Source organism: Heloderma suspectum, chromosome 1, assembly GCF_057233095.1.
Source record: "Heloderma suspectum isolate Gila_16-S chromosome 1, 16-S_ref, whole genome shotgun sequence".
Taxonomy (NCBI): domain Eukaryota; kingdom Metazoa; phylum Chordata; class Lepidosauria; order Squamata; family Helodermatidae; genus Heloderma; species Heloderma suspectum.
In genome coordinates, this window is record NC_139458.1 from 44,281,234 (window position 1) to 44,295,463 (window position 14,230).

The 14,230-nt window shown below is 44.2% G+C and overlaps 1 long non-coding RNA gene across 1 annotated transcript in view; it reads left to right on the plus strand.

Annotated features, from left to right (window-relative positions):
* Positions 1–3,497: 3,497 nt before the first annotated feature.
* The window catches only part of LOC146357152 (uncharacterized), a 41,430-nt gene continuing 30,697 nt past the window's right edge, over positions 3,498–14,230 (plus strand). Inside the window, exon 1 of the long non-coding RNA XR_014786613.1 lies at positions 3,498–3,628. This is a non-coding gene — a long non-coding RNA (uncharacterized LOC146357152). The remainder of the gene's footprint in view (positions 3,629–14,230) is intronic.

Here is a 14,230-nt window from a genome sequence, read left to right on the forward strand (position 1 = left end):
GCACATGGATACAAAGATCCACAGTTAAACAACTGTAATTCAAACATTAAAAGTTAAATAATTCTTCATGTTTAACAAGCTCTGTTACTACTTTCTGTTGGCATCAGAAACATACCTCCCCCAAATGGTTGAAATGTCTCCTGTTTGACAAGATACTTAAAACAGCATCCCCCCCCTCTGCTGAGAAACAATTTAAGAAGCAATTGTTGAAATATGATATTTCTCATTACAGAAAAAAGTAAGAAGCATGTGAACAAAACAGCAAAGGCAAAAAGACTACCACCAACACCCCAGTCTCTGATATCTTTAGTTCAGTTCTAGGTATGTCACAACCGTGACACATGACAGCCAAGCTAATTAGCCACTTCTCAAAAGCCAGCTAAATTGTGTCTTCTGTTTTCAGCTGGGTAATCTGAGGGAGGTAACTTTAAAAACAAACTTGAGATAGGGCTGCATAGCAATTGTTCCAAATCTGTCAACTCCTTGACATTACAGTCCTGAAAAGGTTTAATTTTGTTCACCAAACCTAGCTTTTATTAGCAAGAACAGAGAAAGAGTAGCAAATTGTTAAGGCATAAGGCATGCAACTCCCCAAAACATGGCACTTGCTGGCTTTCATTTGATTTGTCTCAAATCTCTTGTGAGACCACATTTCTGAGCCCTCATTTAGGCGACTGTGGCTGAGCTTTGATGTCATAATAAACCATGTTTTATCATGATGGGAATGAGTCTAGCCTCCTCCCAGGTTTGTGAGCTCCCCCTCCCTCTCCCCCTCCAGTTTGGCCATGAGGAGTTCAGAAGTGTTCACTTGCATTGCATTGTTGATTAATCATGGCTTGTTGTGTCATCCAAATCTCAAAAACTGTGGTTTATTTGAAACAAGCTGATCTTAAACCATGGTCTTGTACTCTTGTTTCAACAAAGCATAGCCAATATTAACCATCGTTCAGGGTTCAGATGACACACTAAACTGTGGTTAATCTAAAATGGAAGCTTTCAATCTTCCTGAGGCTGCACCAGAGGAGAAGGGAGGGGGGAAACATCTGAGCCCAGGGGGAAGCTAGGCACGTTCCTGTCATGATACATGGTTTATTCTGATGTCTGAATGCAGCCACTATGAACCTTCTTGGTAGAGTGGCCATTTACTCAGTGCCAAAAAAGAGGAACTGTATCACCAAAAAAAGAAGGCATAGATTTGCATGCTAATTTATATGTAAAGATGCAAATTTAGAAATAGTCACAATAATTTAAACAGAAGTGATAGAAATATAAAGGAAACTTGGGGACTAGGGCCCAAGTGCTTACTTTCTGAAGGCAGAAATACAGTGTGAGGGCCCCCCGTCATAAGAATACAAGAACAGCCATGCTGGATCAGACCAAGACTCCATCTAGTCCAGCATTCTGTTCATATAGTGGCCAACCAGCTGTCGACCATGAACCACAAGCAGGGCATGAGCACAATAGCACCCTCCCACCCATGTTCCCAGCAACTGGTGTACATAGGCTCACTGCCAGTGGTATTGAAGGTGGCACGGGCACATAACCATCACGACTAGTAGCCATTGATAGCCTTTTCCTCCAGGAATTTGTCCAACCCTCTTTTAAAGCCATCCAAACTGATGGCCATCACTACATCTTGTAGTAGCGAATTCCATAGTTTAACTATGCACTGTGTGAAGTAGTACTTCCATTTATCTGTCCTGAATCTCCCACCAATCAGGTTCATAGGATGACCCTGGGTTCTAGTATTTTGTGAGAGGGAGAAAAATGTCTCCCTCTTATCATGCCTCTCCTTACCCTCCTTTTTTCTAAGCTAAACAATCCCAGCTGTTGTAACCTTCTCTCATAAGGGAGTTGCTCCAGCCCCTTGATCATTTTAGTTGCCCCTTTCTCCACTTTTCCCAGCTCTACAATATCTTTTTTTAGGTGTGGTGACCAGAACTGTACACAGTATTCCAAGTGTGGTCACAGCATAGATTTGTATAGGGGCAGTATGATATTGGCAGTTTTATTCTCAGTTCCTTTTCTAATTATGCCGAACATGGAATTTGCCTTTTTTACAGTGGCTGCACACTGGGTTGACATCTTTATTAAGCTGTCCACCACAACGCCCAGGTCTATTTCCTTGTCGGTCACTGCTAGCTCAGATCCCATCAGGCTATACTTGAAGTTAGGATTTTTTGCCCCAACTTGCATCAGTTTACACTTGAAACCACATTTGCCATTTAGATGCCCATTCTCCCAGTCTGGAGAGCTCTTCACAATCCCTTTTTGTTTTAACCACCCTAAATAATTTGGTATCATCAGCAAACTTGGCCACTTCCCTGCTCACTCCTAATTCCAGATCGTTCATGAACAGGTTGAAATGCATTGGTCCTAATACAGATCCCTATGGGATCCCATCACTATTTACGTCCCTCCATTGGGAGAATTTACCATTAATTCCTACTCTCTGCTTTCTGTTCTTTAACCAGTTACTGGTCCATAAAAGGACCTGTCCTCTTATTCCGTGACTGCTAAGTTTTCTCAGGAGTCATTGGTGAGGGACTTTGTCAAAAGCCTTTTGGAAGTCCAAGTAGACAGTGTCTACAGGATCACTGCTGTCTACATGTGTATTCTGTGTGGTAAGAAACGGATGTGCAAGGACCAAGGATCTTGTCTCATGCTACGAGTATTCACACATTACACTGGCTCATTTAGATGGTTGTGAGAATCCAGCCCTGTTCAGTTGTTCTCCTTGCATGTAAGCTTTACATGCAAGAAGGGGGAGCAGGAACGAGTTTGTTAGCTCCGCTCCCTGTGCACCCCATTTTGAAGAAAATTTGCCTCCTCTTGCTGCTCCTCAGCCAGCAAATCACTGCTTCCCTCCGTTGTGCTTGTCAGGTTGTGCAAGTGTTGGGTTAAGTTAGCACACTGTCATTAGTACTATTTCTGGCTGGGACACCACTGGATACTACCTGTACTGAACAGCTCTAGCTGACAGCCAAACAAGATGTGACAATAAATGCATCTTTGCATTTAATGTGCAAGTTTTTTTTAAAAAAAACAAAAACAAATAGTAGGATAATAATCAGGATTGTGTCAGGTGGGGAGGGGGAGTTGGTGCCAATGGAGGATGTCCTCCCAATGCAAACAGTAGCTTCAAAAGATTGATTTTCATCAGGATTACAACAGGGGAGGAAGAGGGTTAAACTCCTCTTTTCCTGCTGTGATCCTGATCATTATCAGCCCCACCCCCCTCAGCTCGTATTTGCATTGCATAAAACATGCAGGTTAAATCCAAAGATACATTTAATGACATGTCTCATTTGGCCATAATACGCCCCAGCTTTTCTCTGAGCAGAGAAAGGCCTTTCTTTGCTTTATGCTTTCTTCCTGAAAAGCTATTTGCTTTGGGTAGCATTCCATCTGTGATGGCATGTCATGTCACCGTGTATTTTCCAATCTTCTGTTGCTTTGCATTGTATCTACTTGTGCCCTTGAGCTCTAAACCCTTTGGGGTGGAATTCCATTCTTTGCCTGCCTCTGTTTATCGCAACGCACTCTCGTACATTGTCTTGGGACTCTATAAATGACAAAAATGTTCATAAGGAACTGAGAGAGGGGTTGAGATCGTCCCAGGAAGTAGGTGAGTAAAGCAAACTGTTCTCTGTGCATTGATTTCATGCAAACCAAAACAATTAAGTTCCTGTAAAAGGTGGGTTAATAAATCTGTCAGGGACTGTATTTGAAGGGTGAGTAAGCAAAGGCACTTGCCAAGACAGGTTGGGTCTGGGATTTCATAGGATTTTTCTAAGAACTAAGGGTTTGCCTGCTGGGCAACAGGAGGACTTGCCAGTCAAAGATCAGAATGTCATGAAAGTTTAATCTTCTGTTTCTTTCCTCCCTCCCTTCCCACTCCCTTATTACTTCTGGTATCCCCACACCCACCCCGGTCTCCTGACTAAGAGTTCATGGAATTACTAGAACAAAGATTAGATTAGATGGCTGAAATTGCAACTGCCTTTTTAAAAAACCCAAACAATGATGATTATGACAACAACAAAGCTTTAAAAAAAATACATAACCCACAAGTGAACAAATCTATTGGCTACTGAGAAGAATATATTATTTGGCATGACGTATGTCTTTTGGATCCATTTCCTAATGTAGTACATCATCAAACCTTTCTTTTAAAAAACAAACACCCCAAACCTATTGGCCATTTCCTGTTCTTGCCTGATAGTATACGAATGCAGTGGTCAGCAGTACATTTTTATTCAGCTTCCAAGGGGACCAAGGATGAGAGCCAGGAATACGCAATGGGGAAAAAGAGAGCAAGAGAAAGAGAGAGAAAGAATGCAACTGGAAAAGAGAGGTCATAGTGGAGATGAAGGAGTTTGGGAAAAGGGTGAGCAGAAAGCCACAGGACAGGTTTTCTCCTTTCCCATTAACATAATTCAGAAACGTTATAGTCAAAATGCAGATTGTTGGCCAAAGGAAACAAAGCTGTGTGACTAATCAGTACTGTCTTAAAATTATGTTCTACTTCAGGATCCCAGAGTAATCTCAGGCTGCAACCCTATACCCACTTGCCTGGAAGCAAGCCCCATTGAACACAATGGGACTTTCTTCTGAGTACATTTGTATAAGGTTGGACTTCCAGGTATCCAGGACCCTGTCTCCACGACCATGAAAGGGGAAGGAAATGGTGGCTTACCCGGATTTTTCTTGGAGTCGGCTTTGGTCTGGGAAGGGCTCCATGAATGGGTGCACTGGAGCAGTATAAATCACTTCACAGAACATACTTCCAGATGGGGTGAGGGATTTCAGTGAATGTCTTCTGACTGGCAGGGGCTGTTCAACCAATAAGAGAGGCTTCCCCCCTCCAGGCTACCCCCCCTTTCACCTTCGATAAAATCTTGGGAGGTTTCCTCCTGTGTCACTACATAAATCACTCGCCACTCGCCTCTCTCTCTCTCTCCCCCCCTCAGCATTATTTATTCCCTTAAAGAACAATCACTAAAGGAACACAATGTTCTCTCTGCCCTGATCAGCCGATGGTGTGATCAATCGAAGCTTCAAAGCTTCAACATTAAGGTTCCTAAATGCATTATTTCGATTCATGGGAATCTAGTAACTTCAGGAATGCACATTTCAGGGACAAGCATCACTGAACACAATGGGAGTTACTTCTGAGCAAACACACTTAATGTTTGTGCTGGGAAAGACAGAGGAGAAACGAATGGATGGGAAACCAGTCCCCTTTCTAACCCAATGCTGCACAGGATCAGGTGATCGAAGGTGGAAGTAGTTACTTCCAAATGGCAATACACCAAACAATAGAGAATCACAGCTTCGAGAAAGCATTTTACAGCCTTTGGGGAATTAGTGCTTTAAAATCTGCTATTTCAATTGAGGGGGATCTCTGTAAATGCTGGTGTGCGCATTCAGGGGACAAGCCTCATTGTCCACAATGGGAGTTACTTCTGAGTAGACACTAATTGGTTTGTGCTGGGAAACACAGGGACAGGAAACACCCCTTGACTGGGGTCACAGTGAAAGGCACACCCCTGGGCAGGGCTAGCGTATCTGAGGTAAATACAGGAGTTGGGGCACACAACAGCTATATCATGGAGAACCTGACTTGAGGAAAAGACTCAGACTTTAAGCAGTTTCAGGAAATCTGGTTTTTCCATGATAAGCTCATCCCTAATGACCTCCAAATGCAGCCAGCTCAGAGTACATTGCTGGTGGAGATACCCCCCAGAGAGTTGCAGTAATTTTTTTTTTTTTATGTGCATAGGTGCTATGCAGACCTTTGGATTAACATGTGGAAGTCAGAAGTAGGGAGTGTAGGTGTGATCATGATCCTCCCTCCCCCACCAAATGTTCATTATCCACAGATTCTGAATTTGGGATGTAGAGATTCCCAAAATTCTCTACAGAGTTTTGGGATGTAGAGATTCCCAGTTCAAAAGGACTTCCCTGGTTACCCCAGAGCTACCCCATACGGTAACATTCTATGAATAGGTGGATCATATGAAGCACTGTGGTGGTGAAGCCATTCAAGAATCATGTGTGTGAGAGACAGGAGTGTGTGTGAAAGAGCGGTCTGTGTGAAGGCTCTGATTTATCACAGGAAGTGGTAAGGTTTACTGTCCTAACACTCTAAAGGAATTTCAGGAGCATTGAACTGTGAATTTGTCACTTTGTTTGGCTTGACCTGGAGTAGCATGAGCTGCTTTCCTTGGTCTGAGTCCATGCAGCTTTGGTACCATCTATATGAAGGGACTACATCATCTAGCACATTGGTTCTCAACTCGTTTCTGTCCACAGACCACCAGGCCAATCAAAACAATTTTGTGGACCACCTCCTTCTATTTATTTTTGGTCACAACATGATTAAAGAGAGCAGACACATTCTGGTTTGAAATTTATTTATTTCTTAGATATTTGGATTCTCTTCTCACTGACAGGCTTTTCAATGTTTGGAGTGGTACTTGATAATGCACAACAAATATCGCTTTCTACTGTGAGCTGATTCCTCTGCTTGGACTTAACATGCAACAAACACGAAAATCCCATCTCACACATATAAGTTGATGCAAAGGGCAAAAGAAATATGACTGTGTGTGCTGACAGATTTGGATAACTTCCGGTCATGCTGGCCCAAAATGACTCTATGGTAGACTGCTTGTACACATCTTGAGTCACAAAATCATTTTTCAGATCCAAGAATTCCTCTGGCAGATCCTCTGGAACACTATTAACATCTGTTGTGAATGGATTCCTGATGAAAGATAATCCATCCTTTGTCCTGTCCACTTCCAGAAAGTATAGTTGGAATTCATCTCATAGCTTCCGTGAATGATTGAGAATTTGCATCCGAATGGCTTCCTTTTTCCCAAGCATGACATCCACACATGGAAATTGAACCAATTTATTGCCTTTGACTCTTACCATCCAGAGTTCCAATTTGTCAAGAAAATCCTTGATGATGCTTTGGTGAGAGAACAGATTTGCACCTTTCCCTTGTAGCTGAAGATTCAGTTTGTTCAAGATTCCAAAAATATCGACAACATATGCAAATTCTAAATTTGACTAGGTCAGCACATTTCAGAATTTCTCTTTCCCTTTAGCCTGGAGAAACAAATCCAACTCCTCTCTCAATTGAAAAACTCGGTTGAGTACATTCCCTGCTGACAACCACCGTACAGAAATGTGGAACAGCAATACATCAAAGTCAGAACCCATGTCCTGGCAAAATCTTTTGAACAGCATAGTGTTCAGAGCTGATGATTTGATGTAATTCACCACTTTCACCAACCATTTGAAAATAGTGTTGAGTAGATCATGCAATGTTTTTGATGCCAAAGCTTCCCTATGAATGAAGCAATGAACTCGGATTACCATTGCAGCATGCTGTTTCACCAACATTTGGAAGCCTGATCTTGAGCCCAGCATGGCAGGTGCACCATCAGTGATTTGCCCAATCCAGACCATGCACTTCAAAGAAATTGTTGAATTGTTAACAGTTTCTATCACATCCTGAGCCTTTGTGGTGGTATCAAGAGTCTTCCAAAAAGAAACTCATCTTTGAAATCTCCCTCAATCATATATCATGTGAACACCAATAGCTGACAGCACAATGTGATGTCAGTTGATTCATCCAATTGTACTTACATTTTACAACATAAATTATAAAGAAACTATTGTGGACAGTGCAAAATGGGGGCCAAGCTGCCAATACAGTTGCTGCTGTTGCCACTTGCAATAAAAACAGTGCAAAAACACACACCAAAAAACAAACAAACAAACAATCAAAAACACACAAACAAAAAACTTAATTAGGGGAATTAAAGCAAAGACGCTGCACTACCCTTAGCAATGGTGAGCTCTACCTGTGAGAAATTGTCAGAGAATTTCTCCTCCCACTGGAGAAATTCATTGAAATTGTCCCCTTGACTTCTCTGCCCACAAATAGGGTGGAGAATTTCAAGAGGTCGTTTGTGCACAGCTCTAGTTTTTAATGCTTTCCTCCATGTAATTCCTCCGATCAAACGCACCTACAGCCCAGGGTGCTTTTTGCCTCATGGGAAAATCAGTCAATCAATCAATCACCTGCATTTTTCCACTATAGGGCAAACAGTAGTGGTGTGGCTGAGGGGAAGGCATTAAAGGTTAAAGTGTTCCCCCATGCCCCTGCTCCACTCAAATTGTTAGCCCCCACCCCACCTGCCAAGAAAACCTTGGCAAATCCAGTTACAGATCTCCCACATAACACGTAGGTCACACCTTAGTTATAACTTATAAGGACAGAAGTACCACTTAAACTGTATACATTGCTTTAACAAAAATATTGGTTTGGAAAAGTTCTTTTCTGCTTGTGAGAAAGAGCCCACTCCACTTACAGAACAGCTTTGTGATTAGACAATCTGCCCCACATAAGAGCAGACCCTCGTTACAGCCGGCCTTCTTGGCTGGTACCCTCTGAGGCTGCAATCCTATACTCTCTTACTTGAGAGTAAAAGCCACTAAAATAAATGCATCTTACTTCTGAGTAGGCATGTAGAGGATTGGAACGTTAGTTTCCTCCCTCTCTCCATGCAGCTGTTTCCATTCTTTTGCTTTCTGGCTCCCTTGAGACTCCCCAGAGGTCAGCAGTTCGTTCTGAGTTGTTGGTTGCTTTTATTTTACTATGCAGTAAAAGAACTAGGTTTCAACTATGCCGAAAACTTTTAAAAATTATCATTATTTATATATAGCCCTTAGAGATATTATTCAGGCCAGTGGTTTGCAAAAATGCTACCTTCAGGCAGTTGAGTTTGAGGGGTTTTTTGGGGGGGAGGATTTATTGTCATTGCCTTGGCTGGAACTTCTGTCTTCTTCCATAAGCACATATATTTATTAAATTTATTTATTTAAAATATTTCTTGGCCGCCTTTCAGGGCAGCAGCCCTCCCAAGGTGGCTTACAACAATATAGTCTGTTATTGTCTGTATAGCCCAGTATCATCTGCACCAGCGTTCCCCATTGCTCTCCAGAAGTGTTGCCTTACAACTCTCATCATCCCCAGCCAGCATGTCCAATGGTCAGGCATGCTAGGATTTGTAGTCAAATAATCTGGAGGGCACCAGGTTGGGAAAGGCATGCCTAACCTGCTGCACTCTTATCCTATAGTTCAAAGGTTAGCCTACTGTTAATCAGAATCACTATACCAGGAGTGGGCAACTTGTGGCCCTCCAGATGTTTTGGCCTACAACTCCCATGATCCCTCAGCATTGGCTATCCAGGCTAGGGGTGATGGGGATTGCCGGCCAAAAGATAAGAACACAAGAAGAGCCATGGTGGATTAGATGAAGGGTCCATCTAGTCCAGCATTCTGTTCACACAGTGGCCAACCAGCTGCTTACGGGAAACTCTCAAGCAGGACATGAGTACTGCTTGAGAGCACCCTCCTGCCCATGTTCCCCTGGTGTCTGTAGGCATACTGCCTCTGATACTGAAGGCAGCATATAGCCATCAGGACTAGTAACCATTGATAGCCTTCTCCTCCATGAATTCATCTAGTCCTGTTTTAATGCCATCTGAAGCGGTGGCCTTCACTACATCTTGTGGTAGTGAATTCCATAGTTGAACTATGCCCCGCAGGGGTGGACTGCAAGCTGCCCACCCCTGCACTGTACTCTCAGATTTCCAAGGAGCTATAACAAGTTTGGCAGTTGTATAAACATTCAACATAATCCAGAGCCTTTTCTATTAAGTGTCTTTCCCCCAATAATATATTTGCTGTAAGCCATCACACAACTTTCTTCTCTTGACTGGATAATTAATGCCATTAATTGGCACCAGGTTGGGGAAGGCTGATGTAGGTTGATTAACCTACATGATTGACCCGTTGCCTGGGTCTGAGGCAACGGTCTTTCATCTCACCTGCTACCTCACCCTTTTAACTGGAGTGCCGGGGATGGAACCCGGGACTTTCTGTACACAAGGCATGTGTTCTTCTACTGAGTGATGGTCCCTCCACTTCCCTATGCAGCATCACTGCTGCCTGCAGTTGCACCTCCTCCTCCTCCTCACAGTCTGAGGGCAGACTGCTCCTTTCAGTTTAGCCGTTCCTCGCTGGCTCACCTGTCCTCTGACTCAAGGGGGTGTTGGGGACTGGGATCTGCAGCGTACAGGAAGGTGGGCTGTGCTACCCACCCAAGGAGAACCCAGCTATTCCAGGGGGCAGCAGTGGCTGCTGCTACTCCTCAACAGAGGTGGCTTAGGGGCTGGCACATATGAGGCCTCCCAGAGTTCTGAGGCCTCCCAGAGTTCTGAGGCCTCAGTGGCTGACCTCTGCCACTGGGCCTGCCTTCAGGGAGCACTGTTTACTAGTGATGGGTGACTTTTCCAGTTCACATTGGATGGGCCTGGAAAATAAACCAAGCTACAATCAAAAGAAAAGAAAGAAAGGAAGTTGCAATATCAACACATTGGAGAGCGGAAGGATTGAAAGGACAGATTCCCTTCCTTCCACATTCCCATGGGAAGAGCACCTCTGCTTCCCTGGCCAGGTAAGTTTTATTCAAAGGCAGGGGGATCAAGTGGCTAAGTCGGGGGGGGGGGGCTGGGTATAACCAGAACATTTCTCTGGCTGTGATTTTCATACTAGAAGAATTCAGGGCCTTGTAATGCTCACCTTTTCTTGGGGTGAGCATTATGAGCCTCCCAACCTTGTATCTGGGCCCACATTTGGCAGCTTCACCAGCATCTCTACTATTTACATAAACTTATCTTCTGAGAATTGCCTATGCATTTGCCATTGAACCTTTGCATGTTGCAGATGCCTCTGACATATGTTGAGGCATACAAATCTGTTCACACAGGGCAATGGCCAGGGTTCTGGGTTTCACCATTGCCCTACATGCATTGAAATTTTGAAAATGTACACCCAAACCAATCTGGCATCTGCATATTGGTGGGCAAAGCTGGCCCTACCACTGGGCAGAGTGAGGCAACTGCTTCAGGAGGCACGTACTGGGGGCAGTGGAGCAACCCACTGCCTATACCCCCTGAGCCTCCCGGCGGTTCCCCTCTGTTGGAGGACAGAGCTACGTGTGCTACACAACCACACAACTGTTTTGCAAACAGGACCAGCTCTACCATTTGTTGTTGTTGTTCAGTCATTAAGTCATGTCCGATTCTTCGTGACCCCATGGACCATAGCATGCCAGGCCTTGAAATGCCCACCTCAGGCAGCAGATGCTGAGAGGCATGGAATGGTGGTTAGGTGTTGGGAGACAGAGCTGCATATGCCACTCAGCCTGGCCTGTGCCCCCTAAGCTAGCCTGCTGCCCTCCGGTGCAATGAAAAATGCTGTCCCATCTCCAATGATGAAATAAGATTCAACTGTCAGGCCAGCCAAGCTGGCGTCTGTACATGGAATGGGTGCATGTGTCATCTTGTCCCTTGCCTCAGGCAACAAAATGTCTTGGGCAAGCCCTGTTGGTGGGGAAGATCAGTTTTCATGAGCAAGTTGACTTTGGGGCAGCTTATCATCTCTTCCTAAGGATGTACGAATGTGTCTGTTTCATTTTCTATAACATTTGCATACTTTCAACCACAAGATCGTGCCTCCTTGTCTCTGCATCAGTTTGCAAATGTTGTTTTTAAAAAATCCATATGAACATTCATAAGTATTTTATGCGCATAAAAATTCACATTCATTTTTGTACACAATTTTCCACAACACACACATTTTTGCAAGCACTTCCTCTTAATATATGCCTTTTTGCATGATATTTTCCAGCAATATACACATTTTTGTATGTCTTCTTTTTTTCACCGGAGGACTGCATTGCAAAATCTGGAGAAGTGCGAAAACCAAAGGATAAATGCATTCTGGTTCGCATATTAGTTTGGGAAGTGTGAATTAGGTTGGTTTGTATTTCATCTGCATTCCTAGCCGTTACTGATCTTCCCTTCAAGAAGCGGCTGAAAAACTTCCAAGGATCTCCAGGGTTCCCTGAAATTCATTTTGAAAACTACTCACTCCAGTGAAAATAGTGGGTGAATGAATGACTAAGGGGTCTTTTTGGTTGACAGAAGTTATTTTAGCTTTCATCCAACTGGGTTCTAATATTCTAGTGACCTCCATCTAAGCGGACACTAAACCTGCTTCCCAAGTAGTACTCCTATTAGCAAAGCACTTGAATGCAAAATGCTTCTTTTATTCTCTGCTCAGCAGAGCTTCCTGTAGAATACAATGAGGCAGAGTTGCTGAGAATAAAAGCCTGGTGTTGCATGTCCAGTCCTGTGCCTGGTTTCATTGCTGTCACACACACGTAACTTGCCACATCTCACTGCTATTCATTAACTGCGTTCCTGGAGCTATAAACAGTTAAGCTGCAAGAACACACTCCTTGGTGTTTCTTCGATGTAATCTGTTTATTTATAACATCTGTTCAGGCATCCTTTGATAATTCAATAATACAGCAATGATAGTTACAGAGGGCAGTTCTGCTCACATACACATTCTTGGATGATATGTCATATTGCTCTGGGCTGTCCTGTAGGGCCACAGAGAAAATAATGGAAACAGCTGCACATTTCATACATCTGCCTCCTTCTTCATTTCCCCCAGAAGACTAGCTATGCATGCGGAGCATGATTAAAGTATTTTTCAGACATAGAAGCAGCTTATGTTCATTATGACATCAAAGTGATGTAACGATTTTCAGGGCTGCGCGTGATAAGGCTGCACAAGATATGGTGATGGGAGAAAGTGATATTGAGAACCAAGCTATGCTTTAAATATAACTACATGCATTATTCTTTTCTCTGACATGTTCCTTTCTGAAAACAAATGCAGGCCCTGGAGTCTGCACAGCTCAGCAGTAGGGTGCATGTAGGGGTGTATGAAACCCCGCTTACCTGGCTCCGCCAGGTTCCGCTGGGGGGGGAGGTGCTCCGTCCCTCCCCCCAGAATCCTCGCCAGAGGGGGAGGTGCTCTGCACCTCCCCCTGGAATCCTGGCCGGCCAGCTCTACTCCGCGGGGATTCTGCAGAGCCACCGGCCGGCTCTGTCAGCAGCCGGACATCCGGCCACTGGCTAGCAGGAACGCAAATGGTGGTGGCCATAGCCGCTGCCGTTTGCGTCCCTGAATTCAGCCATGATAGGCTATGTAAAGACGTACATAGCCTATCACGTCTGGGTTAAAAAAAAAAAAAAGCGTACGCAAATGGCGGCGGCTATGGCCGCCACCATTTGCATCCTTATTTTTGGCCGTCTTAGTCTACATAAATATTTACATAGACTAAGACGAAGACAAGAAAGGGGAACGCAAATAGCGTAGTGGATGCTATTTGCGTTCCCCTTTATTTTCACCATCTTAGTCTACGTAAATATTTACGTAGACTAAGACGGCGAAAATAAGGGGGGACGCAAATAGCGACCGCTACGCTATTTGCGTTCCCCCTTATTTTCGCCGTCTTAGTCTACATGAATATTTACGTAGACTAAGACGGCCAAAAATAAGGAACACAAATGGTGGTGGCCGTAGCCGCCGCCATTTGCGTACGCATTTTTTTTTTAACCCAGACGTGATAGGCTGCGTAAGTCTTTACGTAGCCTATCATGAATGGGGAAAAAACAAAACAAAAACAGACTGCAAATGGCGGCGGTGGCAGCCGGTAGGAAGACCAGCTGCCGCCGCCGAAGCCACCGCCGTCCGGAACTTCCGCCCCAGGTAAGTCCCATCCCGGGGGGGATCCATGGGGTGGGTGGCAGGCCGTTCCGCCACGGAGTTCAGGGGGCCGAATGCACTGGCATTCGGCCTCACCAAGATCCGTGGCGGAATTCTCTGACATCCCTAGATGCATGCTTTGCATGTAGAAGGTCCTAGGTTCAATCCCTGGCATCCCCCGCCCCCCAAAAAGAGAGTGGGGGTATAGGGTTGGTAAGGATCTCTGCCTGAGACTAGGGATTTACCCATCATGTCAGTTTCGCTTTCCTCCACATTGTTGTTTTTTTTTTTTAAATCTCAATTTCTTCCCATCCTATTTGTTTATGAAGAAATTTGTGAAAAGTTCTGATCAAAGTTCTGGTAAGTTCTTATCAAACAACAAACCAAGCAAAATTCTTACCCATCTGCACTGGCCAGCTCTACCTTACCCATGAAAGTGCTGCTCAAGACTAACATTCACAAGCAATATATCTGTTTGAGAATTGGAAATACGTTTTCCTGTTGAAGGGCAGAATT